The sequence below is a fragment of the Lepus europaeus genome, chromosome 3 (genome assembly GCF_033115175.1).
Source record: "Lepus europaeus isolate LE1 chromosome 3, mLepTim1.pri, whole genome shotgun sequence".
In the NCBI taxonomy this organism is placed as follows: Eukaryota; Metazoa; Chordata; class Mammalia; order Lagomorpha; family Leporidae; genus Lepus; species Lepus europaeus.
Window position 1 is genome coordinate 80,658,036 of NC_084829.1, and position 21,896 is coordinate 80,679,931.

Sequence of the window (21,896 nt, forward strand, 5' to 3'; positions counted from 1 at the left end):
GTTGGGCTTAGAATAGAGAAATGAGGGAGCAAGTCCTAGATTGCTTGCTGACAGTAGCAATATCACATGAGGTGTTTTCAAAAACATGATACTTAAAATTTATAGAAGGCATTGGACCTTCTGGTAAATGTTTTCTTAAGTTGTTATCTAATGGTTGAAACTGTTTGCTAACTATTTTGAATATTGTACTTTATAGTAAACATTAAAGTGTGTTAGTTCATTTTTCTTTGTTCTCCTTTAATATTTTTATATTAGCTATTCTGAGTCTTTTGCCTTTCCAGATAAACAATTCGTTTGTAACTACTCCACAATAATTTCCTGGGATCCCCACTGGGAATGTGTGTAATCTATATACCATGTTGAGAAGAACTGACATCATAATATTAAGTCTTCCTATCCATTAACATGGGATATCTCTCCATTTATGTATTTAGTATTCAATTTCTTTAACAAGCATTTTGTAATTTTCCTCACATATATCTTGAACAGATTAGGTTTATAGCTAAATATTTCACTTACTTTATAGTGCTAATATAATTTTTACATTAAATTCTAATTGTTTATTGCTGGCATGATGGGAAACTAACTTTTGTATATTGACCTTGTATTTTACCGCCTCGTTACTACTTATTAGTTCCAAAAGTTTTTTGTTGATTCTTTGATCTTTTCTACCATCTTTTCCGTGCCATTTTTTTTTTTTTTTTTGACAGGCAGAGTGGACAGTGAGAGAAAGAGACAGAGAGAAAGGTCTTCCTTTTCCGCTGGTTCACCCTCCAGTGGCCGCTGTGGCCGGCGCACTGCGGCCAGCGCACCACGCTGATCCAAAGGCAGGAGCCAGGTGCTTCTCCTGGTCTCCAATGCGGGTGCAGGGCCCAAGGACTTGGGCCATCCTCCACTGAACTCCCGGGCCATAGCAGAGAGCTGGCCTGGAAGAGGGGCAACCAGGACAGAATCTGGCACCCCGACCGGGACTAGAACCCGGTGTGCTGGCACCGCAGGCGGAGGATTAGCCTATTGAGCCGCAGCGCCGGCCCCATGCCAAATTTTTTTAAAGAACCATTTATTCATTTGAGAGTCAGAATTACACAGAGAAAGAAGAACCAGAGAGAGAGAGAGAGAGAGAGAGAGAGAGATCTTCCATCTGCTAGCCCACTTCCCAATTGGCTGCAACAGCCGGAGCTGCGCCCATCCGAAGCCAGGAGTAAGGAGCTTCCTCTGGGCCTCCCGTTTGGGCTCAGGGGCCCAAGGATCTGGGCCATCCTCCACTGCCTTCCTAGGCCACAGCAGTGAACCAGATCGGAGGTGGAGCAGCTGGGACCTGAACCGGTGACCATATGGAATGCCGGCACTCCAGGCGGCAGCTTTACCTGCTGTGCCACAGTGCTGGCCCCTCCGTGCCATTTGTAAACAAAGCCTATTTAATTTCTTGCTTCCCAATCCATGTATTTTCATTTCCTTTTGCTTGCCTTATTGCAAGTCCATAGGTAGAACTTCCATATAAGTTGAATAGGAAAGAAGGGTAAGAGAAGTCTCTGTTTTATTACCAATATTAGGAAAAAAGAATCTAGTTTTTATTAAGTATAATCTTAGCTATTGGTTTCTTTGTAGCTTTCTTTATTAAGAGAGTTCCTCTCTATTCTTGGTTTGATAAAAGTCTGTTTTTACCGTGAATAAGTTGGATTTTGTCAAATGCTTTTTGTGCATCTCCTCACAGGACCATGATTTTTCCTTCTTCAGTCTGCTGGTGTGATGCAATACATTAATTGATTTTTGGATGTTGGGGATAAAAGCATCTGTGGTAAATCCCCTCTGAGTTTTAAAAAGCTCCTTATAATTCTCTGAAAATATGTTTCTGTTTTAAAATTTACTTTCTGGTTTTTAGCCTATTCAAGATTCCATCCAATGTAGCTGTTTTGTGCTAATAACAAAAATGCTTCTTCTATGAATCTTGTTGCTTGTTTTTGTTTTCTCGACTTAAAAACATCTAGTTAGACACATAATTTAATTTCCCTCCTAGTGTTCTAATTTTTATGGGTGCACTAACTGTAATGGAGAGGCTTGGAGGCATTGCACTTCAGTCAAGTAAAAAAAGCATCTGTCAGCTACTTACCATTTTTTTGTTCATCTCCATTTAGATTTGGCAAATGAATCCTCTGATCTTGAAGTTCCATAAACAAAGCTACAGGTTAATGCATTTGGATTCTTCTTTAATTGCAGCTCTGAAAAACATTTTTAAGAGAAAAGAAGATTAAATTTCCTTGAATATTTGTTTTCTTAAAAAAATCTAAGTTCAGAATCAAACATTTACGTCCAAAAATATTAAAATGAAATGTTTATTGCTGTGATTTTTTTCAGAACCAATTATTTTCAACATTATTTAGAGAAACGGCTTGGCATTCGAAATGAATAAGCCCAATTATCCACTATGTTCAAGTTATCGTGGTAGACACCTTGGGAAATGTAACAATGAAATAAGTCAGGTCCTTGCTCTCTCAGGGCATAATTCCCAACATTTCAGACCTCATTTATGGAGCTGTTAAGAGCAACACCAGCAGAGAAAAGACAGAGGATAGCAGAGCTGACTTTGTAGAAGAGATACTTGGGAGCTTGGTTGCAAAGCAGCTTCAGAAGAAATGCTTTTATAAAATTCTTTATAGAAAAAAACCAGTAGAATATATAAATAGATTTTTATTTAAGGGAATTGGCTCTGCGACTGTGGAGGTTGGCAAGTCCAAAACCTGCGGTAGACCAGTAGGCTGGAGACTCAGGGCAGCCTTGCAGTTGGAAAGCAAACAGTCTGCTGGCAGAATTCCTTCTTCCTCCAAAGAGGTCAGTCTTTTTCTATTAAGGCCTTCAACTAATTGCATGAGAACTTCCCACATCATGGAAGCAATTTGCTTTACCCCAAGTCTGTTTATTTAAATATTATCTCATCAAAAAATATAGCTTCACATAAGGGTGGGTGTTTGGTCTACTGGTTAATACACTTGCATTCCATATTGGAGAATCTGAGTCTGATACTGAAATCTGACTCCAGCTCCTGACTCCAGATTCCTGATAATGTAGACCCTGGGAGGCATTGGGGATAGCTGAAGGAATTTGTTTCCTGTTACTCATTTGGGAGACCTGGATTGAGGTTCTACCTCCTGGCTTTGACCTTAGCCCAGTTCTAGCCCTTGCAGGCATTTGGGGAGTAAACAACTGAATGAGAGCTGACTCTCCCTCTGTCTCTCTGCCTACTAAAAAACAAATAAATACTTTCATGTAAGCATCTGTAATAATGTTTGACCAAATAGTACCATGACCTAGCCAAGCTGACACATAAAATTAACCCTAACAGCAACATAAGCATGTTCTGTGGTCTACAGAAAAATATAACGTACAGGGCAGCCTCCTACAACAAAGCATTATCCAGTCCAACCTGTCAATGCCTGAGGGATCATAAACATTTGGTAAATGTTGGTTTCTGTGTGTATATTAGTCATAGTAAACCAAACTGAATTTCTTCCCTGTATGTGACCACATCTGAAGGTTTATTTCTAAAATATTGAAGATTCTCTGCTGTTTGAAGATTAAAGTGTAATTCAAAGGCAAAAAAAAAAAAAAAAAAAAAAAAAAAAGGACATGTCTGGAAATTCTTACACAAGATGTGAAAAAAACTCTTCAAATTTAAGAAGTACTACTCAAAGTCTAACTCTGTTGTTCTTAGCCAAGGAAAACTCCAGTTTTAGTATATTGTGCTGTATGTGCCAACTTGGGTGGGAAACTTTCAGATAACGGAGACTCACATTTATAAATGCATTTGTACATTTTCCCGGTCTGTGATGTGTATTAGAGAACTCAGCACCAAACTGTCAAGTTGTATCCAAGCATACGTAGAATCTCTTTGGCCAAAAATAGAACTAAACTATCATCAGCAAGTTCAATAAGCATGTAGGAGAGCTTTACCAGAAATGTAGTAGTACCTCTGGTTTCTCCAGGAGCACAGGCATTAGCCAACTAGGCAAACACAGGTCTCTTTAGTTCCTTCAAACCTACTTGACTGTATTTGTGTCAAAAGTTCAAATCATTTCTACTGTGTTTGGTTGGGGGGGAGGGGGGGTTCGGTGTTGGGAGCGGGTGGTGGCTGCGTAAAAGCCTGAGCAGGTTACCTGGTGCTTAGCAACGCTCTCACACTTAACCCCATGTTTGTTTAATTTTCTTTCCATTGGTGCAAAACTCACAAACTAAACAAACCAAAGGAACCTGCAAAAAACTTACAGCAAGGGGCTTTTATTTGTTAAACTAAATGCGGTCAGGAGGTTTGAAAATCTGCTTTGAATTGGATGGTAAGTTTTCAGTGTAGAAGGACAATGAGCTAAAAACAGGCTGGGGAAGAAAGTCTGTGGGGCCTGTTGCCTGCTCGCTGGGCAGCAGTCCAGCCTCCTTCCCCAGCCTCCAGTAACTGATGAGAGTTTAGAGTGAGGGGAGGAGGCCATCATTGCTGGACCACAGTCTCAGTGGATGCTGGAAAGGCCACGGCTGACATCATCATTCAAGTTTCTGCTGAGCGTGGACAGAGTGATTTTGAAGATCCCCACAACAGTAGCTGCCATTTTTTGAGAGCCTAGTCAGGGCCAGGTACATTATGGATAGTCTTTGTTTGATTCTAACAATTTTTCAAAGTGGAGAAATTAGAAAAATTTGAAAATCAGGAAATTAAATCAAATTAGAGACGTCAGGCTGGGGTGGGCATTTGGTGCAGTGGTTAGAGTGCTCGGGATAACCACATTCCATATCCAAGTGCCTGGCTTGATGGGCCAGCTCAGCCTCTGGTTTTAGCTTCCTGCTACTGCACACTGTGGGAGGCAGCAGGAGCTGGCTCAAGTAATTGGGTCTCCTCCACAAACATGCAAGACCCATACTGAATTCTGGGATCCTGGCTTTGGCTTGGCCTGGCCCAGCCCCAGCTGTTGCAGGCATTTGAGGGGTGTGTCAGTGGATGGAGGATTCTTGGTTTGTCCTTATCTGCATTTCAAATAAATGAAAATCATATGGCTCCTGGCTTCGGATCAGCGTGGTGCTCCGGTCGCAGCGTGCCAGCCGCGGTGGCCCTTGGGGGGTGAACCAACGGCAAAAAGGAAGACCTTTCTTTCTGTCTGTCTCTCTCACTGTCCACTCTACCTGTCCAAAAAAAAAAAAAAAAAAAAAAAAGAAAAGAAAAGAAAATCATAGAAAAAAATCACGCTGAAAGAGAGATTAAGTAAATTGAATGAGCTAGTATATAGCTGGGGAAGGATTCAGAACTATTGTGAGAGGAATGTTGAAATGACTGAAAACATGCACTTTGATTTATATTTGCCAATAGTCATTATGAATTTTTAAATTAATAAACCTTATTTTTAAAGCAGTTTTAGGTTCTTCTATTGTGGGGTTTTATAGAAATTCTATAAATAATCTACAACAGCATAAAAAAATTAAAATGTTGGCATCTTTCTACTCCAAATAGCAATGTCATACTTTTTATGGTTAAAAACACATGCAATTTGAAAATAGTCATATATGTTCATGAAAAATTCAGAGTTTCTTTCAATGGTGTTTTTACTTTACCCTCACTTTCTTCTCTTCCACTTATCCTCACATTCAAAAATATTTTCCTTTATTCACATGATCATAATCTAGCACATACATTTATGTTGACATATTCATATATGTGTGTAAGCCTTTTGGCTGCTGCTTTTCTATTAATGGGGTCTCCATTTACATGTTCCTCAGTACATTACACTTAACTGTACTTCAAAGAAATCTCTCCAACACAGTTGGTTTGGACCTGATTTATTCCTGATAATGGCAGCAGAACATCCCAGGGTATGGACGTATCACAGTGTATTTGACCATTTTCCTTAGTTGGGTATTCACTATTCACTTTGTTTCTACTTTTCTGCTACTATACAAAAATGGTTGCAATCAATCAATATCCTTGTGCATGGCCTTCATTTATTTCAAGTCCCCAAATCCTACCTTTCACTCATTCCTTATGTTTAGGTGCCAGCTCATTCAGTTGTTTTTTTTTTTTTTTTAAGATTTTATTTATTTATTTGACAGGTAGAGTTACAGACAGTGAGAAAGAGAGAGAGAAAGGTCTTCCTTTTCTGTTGGTTCACTCCCCAAATGGCCGCCACAGCTGGAACTATGCCGATCTGAAGCCAGGAGCCAGGTGCCTCCTCCTGGTCTCCCATGCGCGTGCAGGCGCCCAAGCACCTGGGCCATCCTCCACTGCCTTCCCGGGCCACAGCAGAGAGCTGGACTGGAAGAGGAGCAGCCAGGACTACAACCCGGCACCCATATGGGATGCTGACGCTGCAGGCAGAGGATTAACCCAGTGAGCCATGGAGCCAGCCCCTCATTCAGTTTCTTTTTCTTTTCTTTTTTTTTTGACAGGCAGAGTGGATAGTGAGAGAGAGAGAGAGAGAGAGAGAGAGAAAGGTCTTCCTTTTTGCCGTTGGTTCACCCTCCAATGGCCACCGCGGCTGGCACATCGCGCTAATCTGAAGCCAAGGAGCCAGGTGCTTCTCCTGGTCTCCCACGGGATGCAGGGTCCAAGCACTTGGGCCATCCTCCACTGCACTCCCCAGCCACAGCAGAGAGCTGGCCTGGAAGAGGGGCAACCGGGATAGAATCCGGCGCCCTGACCGGGACTAGAACCCGGTGTGCCGGTGCTGCAAGGCGGAGGATTAGCCTGCTGAGCCACGGTGCTGGCTGTCATTCAGTTTCATTCCTGACATATCTCTGGAATGTGTCCTGCCCTTCTCCTACTCCAAAGTTAATGTCTAGCTTGAACCCTCACAACGTCTACCTTAAACTAATGCAGTAGCCTGTTTATATTTCCACTTCAGATTTAACTTTTCTTTCACTTCATCCTCTCTCACAACAATTTATTATTACCTCTTTTATTTAAAAAATTGAGGGGTCGGTATTGTGGCGTAGTGGGTTGAATCACTGCCTGCGACGCTGGCATCCCATATGGGTACCAGTTCGAATCCTGGCTCCTCCATTTCCAATCCGGATCCCTGCTAGTGTGCCTGGGAAAGCAGCAGAGGATGGCCCAAGTGCTTGGGCCCCTGCATCCACGTGGGAGACCCGATGAAGCTCCTGGCTTCGGACTTTGACCTGCCCAGCCTCCAGTCCTTATGGCATATGACGAGTGAACCAGCAGATGGAAGTGCCCTCCCACCCCGTGTGTGTGTGTGTGTGTGTGTCTCCTCCTCTCTCTCCAGTAACTCTGGCTTCCAAATAAAATAAATAAATATTTAAAAAATTATTTATTTGAAGACAGAACATGGGGGAGGTGAAGAGGAAGGGAGGGGGAGATGGAGAAAGAGAGAGTGGCAGGGGAGGGGGGAGGAGGGAGAGAAAGAAAGCATGTGCCTACAACAGCTGGTTCTGGGTTAGGCCAAAGCCAGGATCCAGGAACTCCATCCAGTTGTCTCACATGGGTGGCAGGGGCCCAAGACTTGGGCCATCCTCTGCTGCCTTCTCAGGTGCATTAGCAGGAAGCTGGATGGGAAGTAGAGTACCCAGGACTCTAACTGGCACTGTAATATGGCATGCTGGTGTGCAAGCAGCAGCTTCATTTCCTGTGTCACGATGGCAGTCCTAACAGGACTGTCTGATAGCAGAATTAGCATTACGTGTTCTGGTAGCTTACTAGCATGCAAATGGTGAAATTGGCTTTAGAGCAAAAGAAGCAATGAGGCATTGGGATAACAAATGGAAACTAGTGCTTGGACTGAATATGCAGCTGACAGTAGGAAGTGGTGACAATAACCAAGGTTCTGTAACGTCTAAGTTGCTACCTTCTACTTAGCTTCCACTGATTATTGCCACGAGGAAAGGTGGACTAGATTTGCCTGGCTTTTTAACTTTTCACATATGCCTCCAAAATCCTTGGAAATTGGGATTTTTATGGAAACTTCCAATTTACCAAAACATCTGCCCTCTGAAATGTCTGTCCTACAGGATCAAAGGTGACCCACCCTGTTTGTAATTCTCATCTCTCACTCATCATCTCTCCTCATCTCCTTCATTATAACCACATAAAACTACTATGTAATTCCAAGAAATGACCCAAGTCTTCCAAGACTGCTTCTTCAGATGCTATCTTCTGTTCCTTGTTGGTCATTTCCTGTTTGCTCATCCTCTAGGAGGTTACTTAAATGTTATGACGGCTGTTTGTCTTAACTGACGCTTTGTCTAGATCTAGCGAAGGGAGAGCATAACCAAGAGACGAGGATAACGTGAGAGGGTCCCAGGTCTATTTCCTCCCTGGCAAGACATTTAGCGGAAAAAAAATCAGGTTCTTAACAGACTTAGAAGTGGAGTGTGATCTCCGTCATACATCCTCACTGTACTCTGCTCCAGGGGCCAGTTTTCTATATCTGTGGAGTTGGAATTCTAGCTCTATTTATTGAGTAAAGTTAGTCATTTATATATATTCTCACCTATACCCTCCATAGCCACATCTCCAGGCCAATTTTACCAAGTTTTCAAATGAGGGAACAGGGGTTTTATAAGGTTAAATGGCTTGCCCAAAGTCCCATGGCTAGTAAGTAGCAGTGCTGAGCTTTGAATCTTGATCTTCTAACCCCAGATAACTCAGTCTTCTACTGAGTGTGTTGTGATCCAAGATTGGCCCAGCACCTATCAGGGGCCTTGTAAGAAGGAGAAGGCATAGGCTTTATTCTTCTGATTGGATATAAGGTTGGAGATGTGGTCTGCCCAGGATTGTTTTGGCCCTGATAAAGATGTTTATGCACGGGCTTATGTCCTATAGTTATCACCATTTCAGGAACAACAAAATCACGTAATAATAAAAAATAGAACAAAAGGCTACCATGAATCCCCAAGCTTGAAGTATAATGATTCTGTTCCATTAGCCCTAATTTACACTCTTAGGAAGTCAGCTTTATAGGAATTTCTACCCTTCAGCAATGCCCCATGAAATCCTGTCTCTGGCAGACTTTCTTCATGCTTGGAGCCCAATGTTTTAGTCCTGGCTGTGTTCTTTGTAGTTCATGTCCTTGTCAAGATTTTCATTCACACTTACTTATGATAGTTCTAGGTTAAGTCCCAGTGATTTTGTGAGAAATCCAGTTTCTTCAGATAATCCTTGTCCTAAGTACAGATAAGAGTAGTGGAGAATCTCTTGACTCTGGTCATTACAGAACCTTTCATTTTCCTTTTTTTTTTTAAGATTTACTTATTTGAAAAGCAGAGACAGAGAGAGAGAGAGAGAGAGAGAGAGAGAGAGATCAAGATTGATCTCCCATCTCCTAGTTCATTCCCCAAACGGCCCCAACAGCCAGGTCTGGGCCAGGCTGAAGCCAGGAGCCAAGAACTCCATCCGGGTCTCCCACGTGAGTAGAAGGAGCCCAAGCCATTTTCTTCTGCCTTCCCAGGTGTACCTAGGAAGCTGGATCAGAAGTGGAGCAGCTGGGAGTTGAATCAGCACTCTGATAAACCATGCTGGTGTGACAGGCCGTGGTTTAAGCCACAACACTGGCCCCTGGCCCTTTCATTTTCTCAGTTACCATACGAAACGTGTGATTCCCAGGCGCTGAACTTGATGTTGGAGATATGAAAGATCTGCTGCCTTTGAGGCTCTCAGAGTCATGTTTGGGAGGCAGACGTGGAAATAAGAAATTACAAAACACTTTGACAAGTATTTAGGCCCAGCACAGGCACAAAGGAGAGACATCAATGCTTCTTCTTAGGGGCCAGATCCAAATGGAGAAGGAGCTGCACCATGGTGGCACTGAAGGCCCCAACATTCAGATTTTTATTTGGAAATACACCACTGCTCTCATGGATCACAAATAAAGGTAAAGTTAACGGCTCTGCAGGTTGGAGGAGGGCCAGCAAGTATTCCTCAAATTATCTGATCATAGGTGGCTTCAATAGAATAAATATAACCTGAAACAAACATCTCTTTTTCTTATTACAGCTACTTAATTTTTCTCAGTCTGCCTTAACAAAGGGGCCTGTGGTTTTAAATATGCAGAATCATACTACCTAGTGAAAAAGGGTCATGATAAAGCCTTGGGAAGTTAGCAGGGAAGATTCCAGCCACAGCAATCATACTCCTTCTATAAGGCTGAGTCATCACTTCAACCCAGACCATGGGTCATGAAGCATCTCCCTCTCCCGTCTTTCCATAGCTAAAATTTTCCAAGTACGTTTCCATTACAAATAAGAATTAACCTTGAAAAGGAAGTATTCTGTTTTGGTCTGAGTCTCTTTGGAACTGAGTTCTAGGAAAAAAAAAAGCTGAGTGGTATAGCCTTAATCACAGCCAGGCCTGACAGTGGCCACCACTTCTCTTCCACTGAGGCCACAATGTCCCTAAAGACTGAAATGTGAGGAGAGATGTTTCCAAGGCTTCTTGGACCTCTTTCTGGAGAGGTGTCCAATGGCTCTCCTAAGCTGAGGACCACACAAAGGCTGGGTAGTTAAGAATTATGTTGGAGCATGAACAGAGGCCATGGGTTGTATTGAGAATTTGATAAAACTTCTGTCATGATAGCCACAGTATATGAAGACAAGAGTGTTGGGGAAAGAAGGCTACAATTTTTTTTTTTTTTTTAACAGGCAGAGTGGGTAGTGAGAGAGAGAGAGACGCAGAGAGAAAGGTCTTCCTTTTTGCCGCTAGTTCACCCTCCAATGGCCGCTGCGGCAGGCGCATCACGCTGATCCGAAGCCAGGAGCTTCTCCTGGTCTCCCATGCGGGTGCAGGGCCCAAGGACTTGGGCCTTCCTCCACTGCCTTCCCGGGCCATAGCAGAGAGCTGGCCTGGAAGAGGGGCAACTGGGATAGAATCCAGCGCCCCAACCGGGACTAGAACCTGGTGTGCCGGCGCCGCAAGGCGGAAGATTAGCCTGTTAAGCCATGGCGCCGGCCGTACAATTTTTTTTTTTTTAATTTACTTAACTGATAACATTTCCTACAATGCATTACTTCCTCAAATGTTAGGAGTCACATACAATGTGTTCATTTCCAAGTGGAAAGCTGTTTGGGAGGCACTGGAACATTATAGGACCATCACAATAAGACCAGAATGAATGGGGGAACCTCATGGGTTGAGAAGAAGCTCCTTTGGAGTATCGTTGGTTCTGGATGTCTGCAGTACTTATATAAGACATCAGAAAACCCAAGGGGCTGGGCTAGGCCAGGAGAAGGAATTCTGGTTAGAAGAAGCTGTAAATATCAAGCATCAGGCCCAGAGATGAGAGAAAGAGTGAGCAAGCGTGCACTCGAGAGAGAAAAGAAAATCAAGTTGATGCTGAGACAATCTGGAAGAGATTCAGACACAAAGGGCAAGAGGGCTTGGCGTAAAAGACTCAGGAAGGGGCCAGGACAAAGTAAGAGCTTCTGAAGTCCCTTTGTGATGGTGGTGGTGGGGTACCGACTGAATTAAAGAAATCATTAAATCCTCGTGGATTTATACAGCATTAGAATCCCGTAAACGTCTGAGAGCTCAGGCCATATAGGAAAGTTCCAGCTCAGCCTTCTCAATTTACAGACGAAGATGCTGAGACCTGGAACACACAGCCCTTTCGTGCCAGACCAGCTTCCCATTCTGAGTCCTGGGCTTTCTCTACGATTTCCCCACATTCCAGCTGATTAGTAAAACTTCATTCCACACATAATCAGCACTTCCCAGATGCCCCGTCTTGTGGTGGATGGTGGTAATCCAAAACTATAAATATGAATGAATAGGACAGTCTAGTGGGCGAGACATAGAGCTTTGACCTTAATTCTGTTACACCAGGTGGAAACTTCCAGTAAAATCTAACAGTGCATTTCACAACATTCATGGAAAATGGAATTACAAGATTACTTTGATGCAAAAAAATTTTGTTTATTTAAAGATTTCTTTATTTGAAAGTCAGAGTGACAGAAGGAGAGGGAAAGATCCCTGTCTTCCCCCACCCAGTTCACTCCCCAAATGGTCGCAACAGCTATGTCTGGGTCAGGCCTAAGCCAGGAGCCAGGAACTTCAACCAGGTTTCCCACATGGATGCTAGGGGCCCAAGTACTTGAATCCTCATCCACTGCCTTGCCAGGATGCACATTAGCGGAAGCTGGATGGGAAGTGGAGTAGCCTGGACTTGAACCGGCACTCTGTTGTGGTCTGTCAGCATCTCAAATGTGGGCTTAACCTACTGTACCACAATGCCACAGAAATCCATAATAAGTAAATAATAAAATCCATAATATGAGGGAGGGGGATTCATGTGTTATGCAAAATCTGCATGGCTTCCAATTTTTTTGCACCAAAATAAGCTTCTCTTAATTCTGATGTTCCAGAACTTTAAAAAGTTTCCTTCTATATGAAAATGCTGAGAAAGTAGGAAACAAAATTGGGCATATGTTGTGACCTCATGCTGTTAAAAAAAAAAAAAAAAAGTACATAGAAACCCCAGACATGCAATGACTCACTATTGAGCCAAGTCTTATGGGACTTGCTAAGTAAGACTTGTATTATGTATACTTGTGCCCTTATTTGTGTTAGAATTCCGCTGGAACGAGGTGAGAACGGACCTTAAAGGCTACTCTCCCAAAGCAGAAAAAGCCAAAGGAAACCCTGTCTGAACTGAGGGGTAGTGAAGTGCTCCCCCTGCAGGCGGCACACAAGGCTCCCGGGGCTGTCGCCCCCGGCAGTCCCGGTCCTCCCTTTGGTCCCCGCGCCTCAGGGCGGCCCTCGCACTTGGCACTGGCACTGTCCGGCTGGACACTGCGGAGTCCCAAAGTCTCTGGTGGGAGAGTGGCTTGGGAGAGACGCCCTCTATTCAACATCAAGGCGGGTTGGGGTGGGAGTGGAGGAGATCCAGCAAACATCTGCGTATCCCACCCAACAGACACATTCGGATCTTTTGGATCCTGTTTAAGGGGCTCACACGGCTGCAAGGACAGAGAAGTCTGGTGAACCCACCCGCTCCTGCTGAATTCATTGCGTGTGGGGGCAGGGTGCTGGAGTGAGAGGTTGCGGGGTCCGCCCTGCACCTCCAAGCAAATCGCCCCTCCCTCTGCCTCCTCCTTCTCCCCTCTTCGCCCCCTCCCCGCAGCGTCCGCCCCGCGTCACCGCCCGCCCCCTCCCATCACCAGCGGCCGCAGCTCCTCTTCCCAGCCCCTGCGCGCAGTCGGCTCAGCGAGCTCCGTGGTGTTGGCTGTCCACGGGGCTCGTGGCAGCAGCGACCCCGCACCTGGAGCTCCGGGAGCCAGTCGGGCGGTGCCCCGGGGAACCACCGGCCTCGCAGGTAAGGATGGAGCCCCAGGAAGCGTCCCTGTGAAACACGGGACCCAGCCCAGGAGCGCTTCTCTGAAGGGCTCTAAAGAAAGAGGGATGAAACTTGGCACTTGGAGACCTCAAGAAAACTAAGGCCCCCTCCCACAGGCAGTTCTGCGCGCTTTCCTGTGAACACCAACCGTGTTTGCGTTGGAATATAGACGGAATTCTTTCTACTGAAGCAGTGCCACGGGGACCCGCTTTCTTTTTATGATTATTAGCAGATGGCATTGCGAAAGGTGTCAAACCCATTCCTGGAAAGTCGATCGTGGGCTAGCTGAAGGCCTCTTTGGCAGGGTTTGCTGTGAAAGCCAGCCTCACCCTGGCCTCCCTCTTGCTTTTAGCCACTTGGCCCCACGGGTACACAGAAGAATTGTGGAAAATAAGGAGATGAAAATAAGCCTTGCTTGCTTTGAAACATGCCAGGGGAAAACAAAAAGTGGGAAGGGGTGGAGAGGCAAAATATTGATTGCGAAGCTAGGTGATGGGCACGTAAGGGTGGCTACTTCTATTTTTGTGTACTCTTGAACTTTTCTATAATAAAAAGTTTTTGGAAAGTTGAGGAATCTTCCTGCCTGATTGTTCTGCTGTTCTTGGATTTGAACAGAAGGTGCGTATCATAGCTAAGGTTTTACCCCTGCTCCCCACCCCCCCTTAAACCCTTCTGACTTCTGAAATTGATTCTCATTTTATCCTGTTTGTCTCTACAGATGATTATAAAAGTCATTTTTCTTGGAAAATTATAGCTGGAATCTGTTTTATCATTTAAAAGAGAGAATGCTGAAATCCTAGCCAAATAAGACAGTTAGCCTTGAATGTGGTGGCCAAATGTATGGAATTTCTCATTAGGAAGTATTAGAGGAGTTCTTAAGTGTGCGAAGGGGGGAAGGTAGATACCCTCCCTGCTGTTCTTCCAGACAGCCGGGAAACCTGAATGCTTTTAAAAGTCATCTTCATGGTTTTGAACATGAGATTGTTGAGCAACGCTCGGCACGTAGTATATGCTCATTCTTTTCATTCTATGTGAAATGAAACAATTGCTGGTGCAAGTTAGTTTTCCCTAAGTCATTTATCTCCCTTGGATCAATGCTCAAACACCTGCCAGGAAGGTTCCATTTAACAGTAGGGTCAGACTCTGGATTCAGAGAAGGCGCTGCCTCACCTGCTGCACTGGGCTAACTTTGCAGATGAGAAGCCGAGATGGAGACGTCAGGAAACAGCCAAGTCAAATTGCTGGTCCACAGATTACTCTTTTATGATTTTAAAATAAAAAGTTTTAAAAAGCTTCATACAGGTAAAACTGATACATAATTGCCCGGAAAACACTGGCCATAAGATCCTCTCAAGTCTGAAAACAGCAAAGCTAACAGATTTGCAGAGATTCTTTGCTTTTGCAAAGTCAGGAGCCACGTGCTGTGCTCTTCACCTATCAGCCTATGGAAGCACCAGCAGGGTCTCCTGGGCCTCCCTCAGTGCCATGCACCCCAAATTTGATTTACACACAGCACATCATCGCATAAATTGAGATGCACATACCCTGGAAAATAGCTAAGAAAACAAAAAGGCTTTATTTTTTATTGTGATGAGAAGCAGAAGTTGTGGCTTACTGTAAAATAATCAACTGTGTAACTCAATCATTTTCCTTTCCCTTGAGGATTGCCAAACTTTTAAAGCAGACAGTACTTCGTCTCCATTCCTGAGACTGAACTTGAAAACAGTGCTATGGTAATGATATTTTGAAGAGAAATTGGCAAATTGTCAATTAACTTTTTTTTGGCCATTTATTCCCAGCTGAGAATCAGCAGAGAGCTTATCCTTTAGTAATGAAATATAAGGTATTTGATAAACATATGTGAAATATTTGGCAGGTCCAAGGTTTTCTTTAGTGTTGAAAAGAATTGCAGCACGTTGGCTGGCTATTTCCCAGTGCTGTAGGTCATGCTGGAAGTGTGCTGGCACTACAACTGTTTTTGGAAAACCAACTGCCAAAAAATTGTCTGGCTGTAGACAGCATGATCAGCTTCAGTTCATCAGAATGGGCTCTGTGGCATGTAGGTGGGTTTTCTCAATGTGATAAATTCCATATGTGACAACCATTTACTATAGTATTAGCCAGATCTACTTTTCCCCCTGCCGAATTCCACATGCTTTTAAAGTTTCACAGCTCAGTCAACGTCAACGTAAACAGTTTAAATACCTGACTTCGATTTGCACATCACCAGGCCAGCTTCGCCATCTAGTGGTGACCACAGGGATAGCAAGCAAGTTCCTACCCTCAGGGCAATAGGCTCCTTAAAGAAACTTAGAGGAGGAAGTCGCTTGCGTTTTCTCACTTGTGGTTTACTCCAGGATGTACAGGTGAAAAAGATCCCAGAAACTCATAGTGCACCCCAACAGATAAGAGGGACTAGCAGAGAGATTTTCCAATAAAAGGGGCTTTCAAATGATGCACAACACAGCTAGCACTCAGTATGCATTTGTTGAGTAAACACATTCATCTATGCTGTTTGTCCCTTGTCTTTTCTAGTGGTAGGCTCCATCCACCATCAAGTTTCAGCCCGATCTCAGATCTAAAACTTGGGATCTTTACAGTTTTCCTTAAAGTGAAAACTCTCCATTCAGGTCCTAAGTCCCTTGGGCCAAACATTCTTTTCTAGTTTGTGTCCCACCCTACTACCTCTTTCTCTCTGAACATGCAGGGTGGGCAGTTTTACAAACTACATTCTTGCCTTTGTCACTGTACCCCGTTACTATTGCTGCCGTAACAGTTACCAAAAGGTAGACATTTACAACAACAGGAACCTGCTGCCTTATGCAGTTGGAGGTCAGAAATCTAAAGTGGGGTGGCAAGACCGTCTTTTCTGGGCGCTCCAGGAGAGAACTGGGTTCCTCACCTCAGAGTGGGTTCTTGAGGCTGCTCCTGTTCCTCGGGTCGGGACCCTGCAGTGGCTTCCACCCTGCCTCCATCTCCACACCTTCTTCCCCCTCAGGGATCGGCCCCTGCGCGTCTCCTTCTTGTAAGACTTCTCTAATCACACTCAACTCACCTGGATAATCCAGGCCGGGCCTCACCTCAGACACACCTGCAAAGTCTTTGTTATCAGGGAAACAACCTATTCACAGGTGCTGGGGATGAGGGTGTGGAAGCCGTGATTTGGCAAAGCACCATGGGTAGCAGCTAAGCAGCTACTTAAATTTTGACTCCCACTGTTAGATAAGAAATCATTGCTGCCATTTTGACAAAGTACTGTGCTCTGGGCGTCTGTGTGTGTGTGTGTGTGTGTATAACTTTTCTTCCAAAAATACTCCAACATATTCATACCCTTTGAGAAATGTGGAAAGTAATGTGTGGAGAGACTAGATAACCTTGACAGGGTCACAGTGCTAGTAACTCACACGTGTTAAGTTGATTTGGTTTCAGAGCCCACTGCCTCCACAGCTACTGGAATCCCCAGACCTTGCTCTCCATCTTTGTTTTGTCACAGACACGGTTATTTTCTCATCTCTTTGATGCCATACATTTTTTTAAAGATTTATTTATTTATTTGAAAGTCAGAGTTACACAGAGAGAGGAGAGGCAGAGAGAGAGGTCTTCCATCCGCTGGTTCACTCCCCAGATGGTTGCAACGGTCAGAGCTGCGCCGATCCAGAGCCAGGAGCTGCTTCTGGGTCTCCCACATGGTGCAGGGGCCCAAGGACCGGGGTCATCTTCTACTGCTTTCCCAGGTCATAGCACAGAGCTGGATCAGAAGTGGAGCAGCCGGGTCTCGAATTGGCGCCCATATGGGCTGCCAGCGCTCCAGGCCTGGGCGTTAACCCGCTGTGCCACAGTGCCGGCCCCCATACATTTTTTTTTTAAACTTAAATGTTGCTTCCATGCACTGTTTCAGTCTGTAAAGGACAAGAGTGTGTCAGGAATTTAACTTTACAAACTACATGTTCTTCTCTACGGCTGTCCCCTGCACTGAGAGGGACCATGAAAGCTTCTGCGAGTCTTCTCACACAACAAAGCACATTGCCTTACTGTTTGCTTCACACCTGCTCACTGTCACAGTCATGCTCCTGGTCTTCTGCTTGTGGCTTTCTGTCTAAGCCATCACTTCTCTCTGTAGTTATTTAGCCTGGCCCAGGCCACAAGGCCTCCCTGTCATGTCAAAACTTACTGGGCAGCTGGAGGATGAAAGCAGAGGAGATGAAAGCTTGTCTTCACATTTAGGTGTGTGTAAATGTAGGTGGTGATGTCGGTAGGGACAGGTGGTTGGGATATGAATGGCTAAAGAAAGGACAGCCAAGTCTTACTTTTATTTTTAAAGATTTATTTATTTGAAAGGCAGAGGTTGAGAGAGGGAGAGAGAGAGAGAGAGAGGAGAGAGAGGTCTTCCATCCACTGGTTTACTCCCCAAATGGCCACAATGGCTGGAGCTGGGCTGGTCTGAAGCCAGGAGGCAGGAGTTTCTTCTGGGTCTTCCATGCAAGTTCAGGGGCCCAAGGACTTGAGCCATCTTCCACTGCTTTCCCAGGCCATTGCAGAGAGTGGTATCAGAAATGGAGCAGCTGGAACTCAAACTAGTGCCCACATGGGATGCCAACACTGCAGGCATCGGCTTTACCCGCTACATCACAGCACCAGCCCCCAAGTTTTAAAAAGTGGTTGTGCTGGGCTTTTGGCCTGGTGGTTAAGACACTGGTTAGGAGTCCCATGTTCCACGTTGGGGTTCCTGGGTTTGATCACTGGTTCCGGCTCCTGATTCCAGCATCCTGCTAATTTGGACCATGGGAAGCAGCAGTGATACTTCAAGTAGTTGGGTTCCTGCCATCCATGTGGGAGACCTAGATTGAGTTCCTGATTCTTGATGTTGGCCTTTGATTGATGCAGGCATTTAAGGTACCAGAGGATGGATGCTTGCTCTGTTTGTCTCTTTGCCTCTCAAAAAAAGAAAAATTTCAAAACACAATAAAAAAAAGTGCCTATGTAGTTTTTGTGTCCTAACATATGCATTAAGGTAGAATTTGGTGTTGGTCCTACAGGGTCATTGGCCTTTGTAGTCCCTTACTCCCATCAGCCCCCAGAAAATGTCTGATGGAGTAACGCAGAATGGCATCCATGATGCATACTATGTGCATGAATGTGGACAACTAGCTCATTATACATTACACAGGACCAACCAGGTCAATAAAAAGGTGTGGGTAACTGTGACTTTGTCACTTGGGGAGGGATGCAATTCAGTGTAGATTCTCTGATGATAAATTCAGCATTTTCATTTTTATTCATATATAGGACAATAATTAATTTGGAATAATATAGTGAGCGGCCATCTAACCTTTCACTAATCTTATTGCTTTACCTATGCTAGACTATAAACTTCTTAGGGTAAAGGTGTGGAAAGAAAGAAAGAGAGAAATTGGCCCTAAAATATAATTATGTTGTATTATAATAAAATTCTACACACTCTACACAAACTCAAAAAATTAGGCTTTTCTTTAGCTGTAGATTGCTCCATTAGAGTAATTATTTTGATACTGACTTGGCCCCCTTTTAGGCTAAGGACTTGATGCAATTCCAGAATTCCTAATGTAGATCCAGGCTATAAATAAGAGACATGGAATGTAATTTAAGTGTTTTGTGGCTGGGTAATGTTTAATCACACTAAAGTTTAATAGAGATGAGAAAGATATATTACAAAGCCGCAGATATTCATGGGAGTGAGTAATTAGGAAAGCATTCATTTGGGAGGTCTCTAAAGTGAAGCTGTCCTTGAGCAAACAAACAGAACAAGGGAATCTGAGAAATAGAAACTACCCTGAAATAAAATATTAACTGTAGTACTGACTTTTTAGAAAGCAACACATTCTCTAACTTTGGCTTATACATCATCTGTTTCAAAGTGATATTAATTCAACTATTGAAGTAGAATAATTATACAAAGTAACATTCATAGTGACTGTATACTAAGTTCTGGGCTCAATGATAGTTCTTCTACATATATAAGAAGTCCATGGTAATCAATGTATATTATGAAAAAAATCATGCATGAATTTCAGAAAGTTTTGCATGAAAATAAACATATCTTGGGCAGGGAAGAAGGAGAGTAAGCTCTCCCATTCACTAGTTCTTTGCTCAAATGCTGAACAAGGGAACTGGGAACACAATCCAGGTCTCCCACATGGGTGACAGGGATCCAAGCACTTGAGCCATTATTTTGTGGCTCCCTGGGTCTGCATTAGCAGGAAGCTAGAATTTGGAGCCAGAGCTGGGACTTAAACCTAGGTACTCACATACTTGAACTTCTAGGCCAAATGTCTACTTCTAACCTAACTTTTTCATAAACTTTTTGCAGTACCCTTATATCATCTCATTAAGTCTCAGTAATAATATTATGGTGTAAGATTACTGTTATCCCCACTTTGCAGACAGGGAAAGTGAATGCTGGAGAGTTCATGAACTGCTCAAATTCATATGTCTTGGAAGTGGTAAAGATGGAAGTGGAACCCAAGTCTTCTCTATCCTTGGTCTGTACTTTTAACCACTACACTGATAGATACACACGTGTTTTCAAGAGCATCATCACATTTCTAAAAACACAAATAACGAGAGGGTAACAGTAAGTCATCTCTTGCAGTTGTATGGTCATTGCCACTACAAGGCAAGGAACAAACGTGGCATTATATCTGTTCCACCAGTAAGAGTTTATTTACATAGAAAGACGCCTTGCTTCCCCCTAATTCTCTTTTACTCTTTGTCTCATGATCCAACCCGTAATCAGCTTCGTGTACACTGACTCATTGTGGACAGCATTGACTGCAACTTCACTTCATTAACCAAAATTGGCCTCAAATCCAAATCCAACCACCTGGGAAGTGCCAGCAAAGGTCACAATTATAATAGAAGACAGGAGAATGGAGAAGGGTAAGGGAGGACATGGGCATTGCCAGCTGAGACTGTCTCGTTAGATCAATGAGCTGGTGCCACGAACTGTGGATTGCTCCATCAGTAAGAGCTATCATTTACATTACATTGACATTTCACCACAAGGCATAATTAGATTTCGCAAAGAAAGTGTACTCAAGCATTTGTCCAATTTTAAATTACAGGCCAAATTAGACAGCCCAACTAAATCCATGCCCTCTTATTACTGTGATTCTGAGGTCACGGTACAAGGCTCTGCCCTTCCCATGCCACGGATAGATGTGGGCACAGCTTTTACTCCTTTGGTGCCCTCAGCCGAACTCCCAACATGGAGTTGGGGACATGTCACAGAAGCCTACTGAATTTGATTTTTTTTTTCAGACATTTTAAATCACTTGTATAAAAGTTATGTTTGCTGTTTATTAAATGATGAGTCATTCGATATTAACAGTTACCAAGAGAGTAAAAGAGCAGAGTCAGAATAAATCTATTTTGTGTGCAAAGATGAGGCAGATGTCATCTGAAACCTGGTTAAGCAATCATCCCTGGAAAGAGCGCCTGCTGGGATGACTCAAGCGGCTGCAGCAGGCCTTGGCTGTTGCGGTGGTGTGCAAACTTTGCTGAGTATCAGAGTCATCCGGAAGGCTGGGGCACCTCCTCCCCAGCCCTTCCAGCGCAGTTGCTAAGAGTGGGTCTGGGGTTACGTTCCGGAGTGAGGCTGAGATTACTGGTCTTGGGACTGTGATCGGAGAACCACTGGTCTAGTGTATCTTCTTGGTCAGTAACTGCGATTTGGGCTCTGCACCACCATTCTTTTTTTAAATTTTTTTATTTTTTGGCTGCACCACCATTCTTAACTGCTGTGAAGATGTGGAGTTGAGCATATACCCAGTGAGAAAACTCGCCCGTAATGGTTGTTACTTTCTACCAAGCATGGTTTACGTTTTATTTATTTACTTATTAGAGACACATACACATACCATCCACTGGTTCACACCCCTAATGCCCTTCCTGAAGCCAGGAAGTAGTATCACAATCCAAGTCTTCCACATAGGTGGCAGGAACCCAGTAACTTGAACCTTCACTGCTTTGCCCAGGGGAGCCAGGTAGTGAACCCAGGTATTCAGATATGAGATGCAGGCATCTTAACCACTGGGCTAATTGCTCCCCACCCCAAGCATGATTTAAAACTGACTGTTGGTGTTGAAAATTTCAAAAGTATTGACTGAGGCCTCTGACTAAGATAGTAGATTTAAAGTCAGCCTGACATATTGAAATGATCCTTAAATACAATTGAACGTATGGGCCTTTCTTTAAAAAGTCCAGCAGCAGGATTATAGCACAGGGCATATGTTTTGTTTGGTAAAGAGTAGGGGACCTGGGGCCGGCACTATGGCTTAGTGGGTAAAGCCGCTGGCTGCCGTGCTGGCATCGCATATGGGCGCCAGTTTGAGCCCTGGCTGCTCCACTTCCAATCCAGCTCTCTGCTATGGCCTGGGAAAGCAGTAGAAGATGGCTCAAGTGCTTGGGGCTCTGCACCCGCGTGGGAGAACTGGAAGAAGCTCCTGGCTTCAGATGGGTGCAGCTCTGGCCATTGCGGCCATTTGGGAAGTGAACCATCTCTCTCTCTGTGTGTGTGTGTGTGTGTGTATCATTTCTGTTGGT

General features: G+C 44.0%; 1 protein-coding gene across 2 annotated transcripts in view; it reads left to right on the forward strand.

The window, feature by feature from the left end:
- The window catches only part of PRSS35 (serine protease 35), a 79,650-nt gene that overhangs the window by 53,891 nt on the left and 3,863 nt on the right, over positions 1-21,896 (forward strand). The window contains exon 1 of one of the 2 annotated variants that reach the window (XM_062187591.1): positions 13,160-13,295. The exons of the other annotated variant lie outside the window; for it this stretch is intronic. The gene's annotated coding sequence lies outside the window, so the exon portion shown is untranslated. Of the gene's footprint in view, positions 1-13,159; positions 13,296-21,896 lie in introns of those variants that run through there. 2 annotated transcript variants of the gene reach the window in all.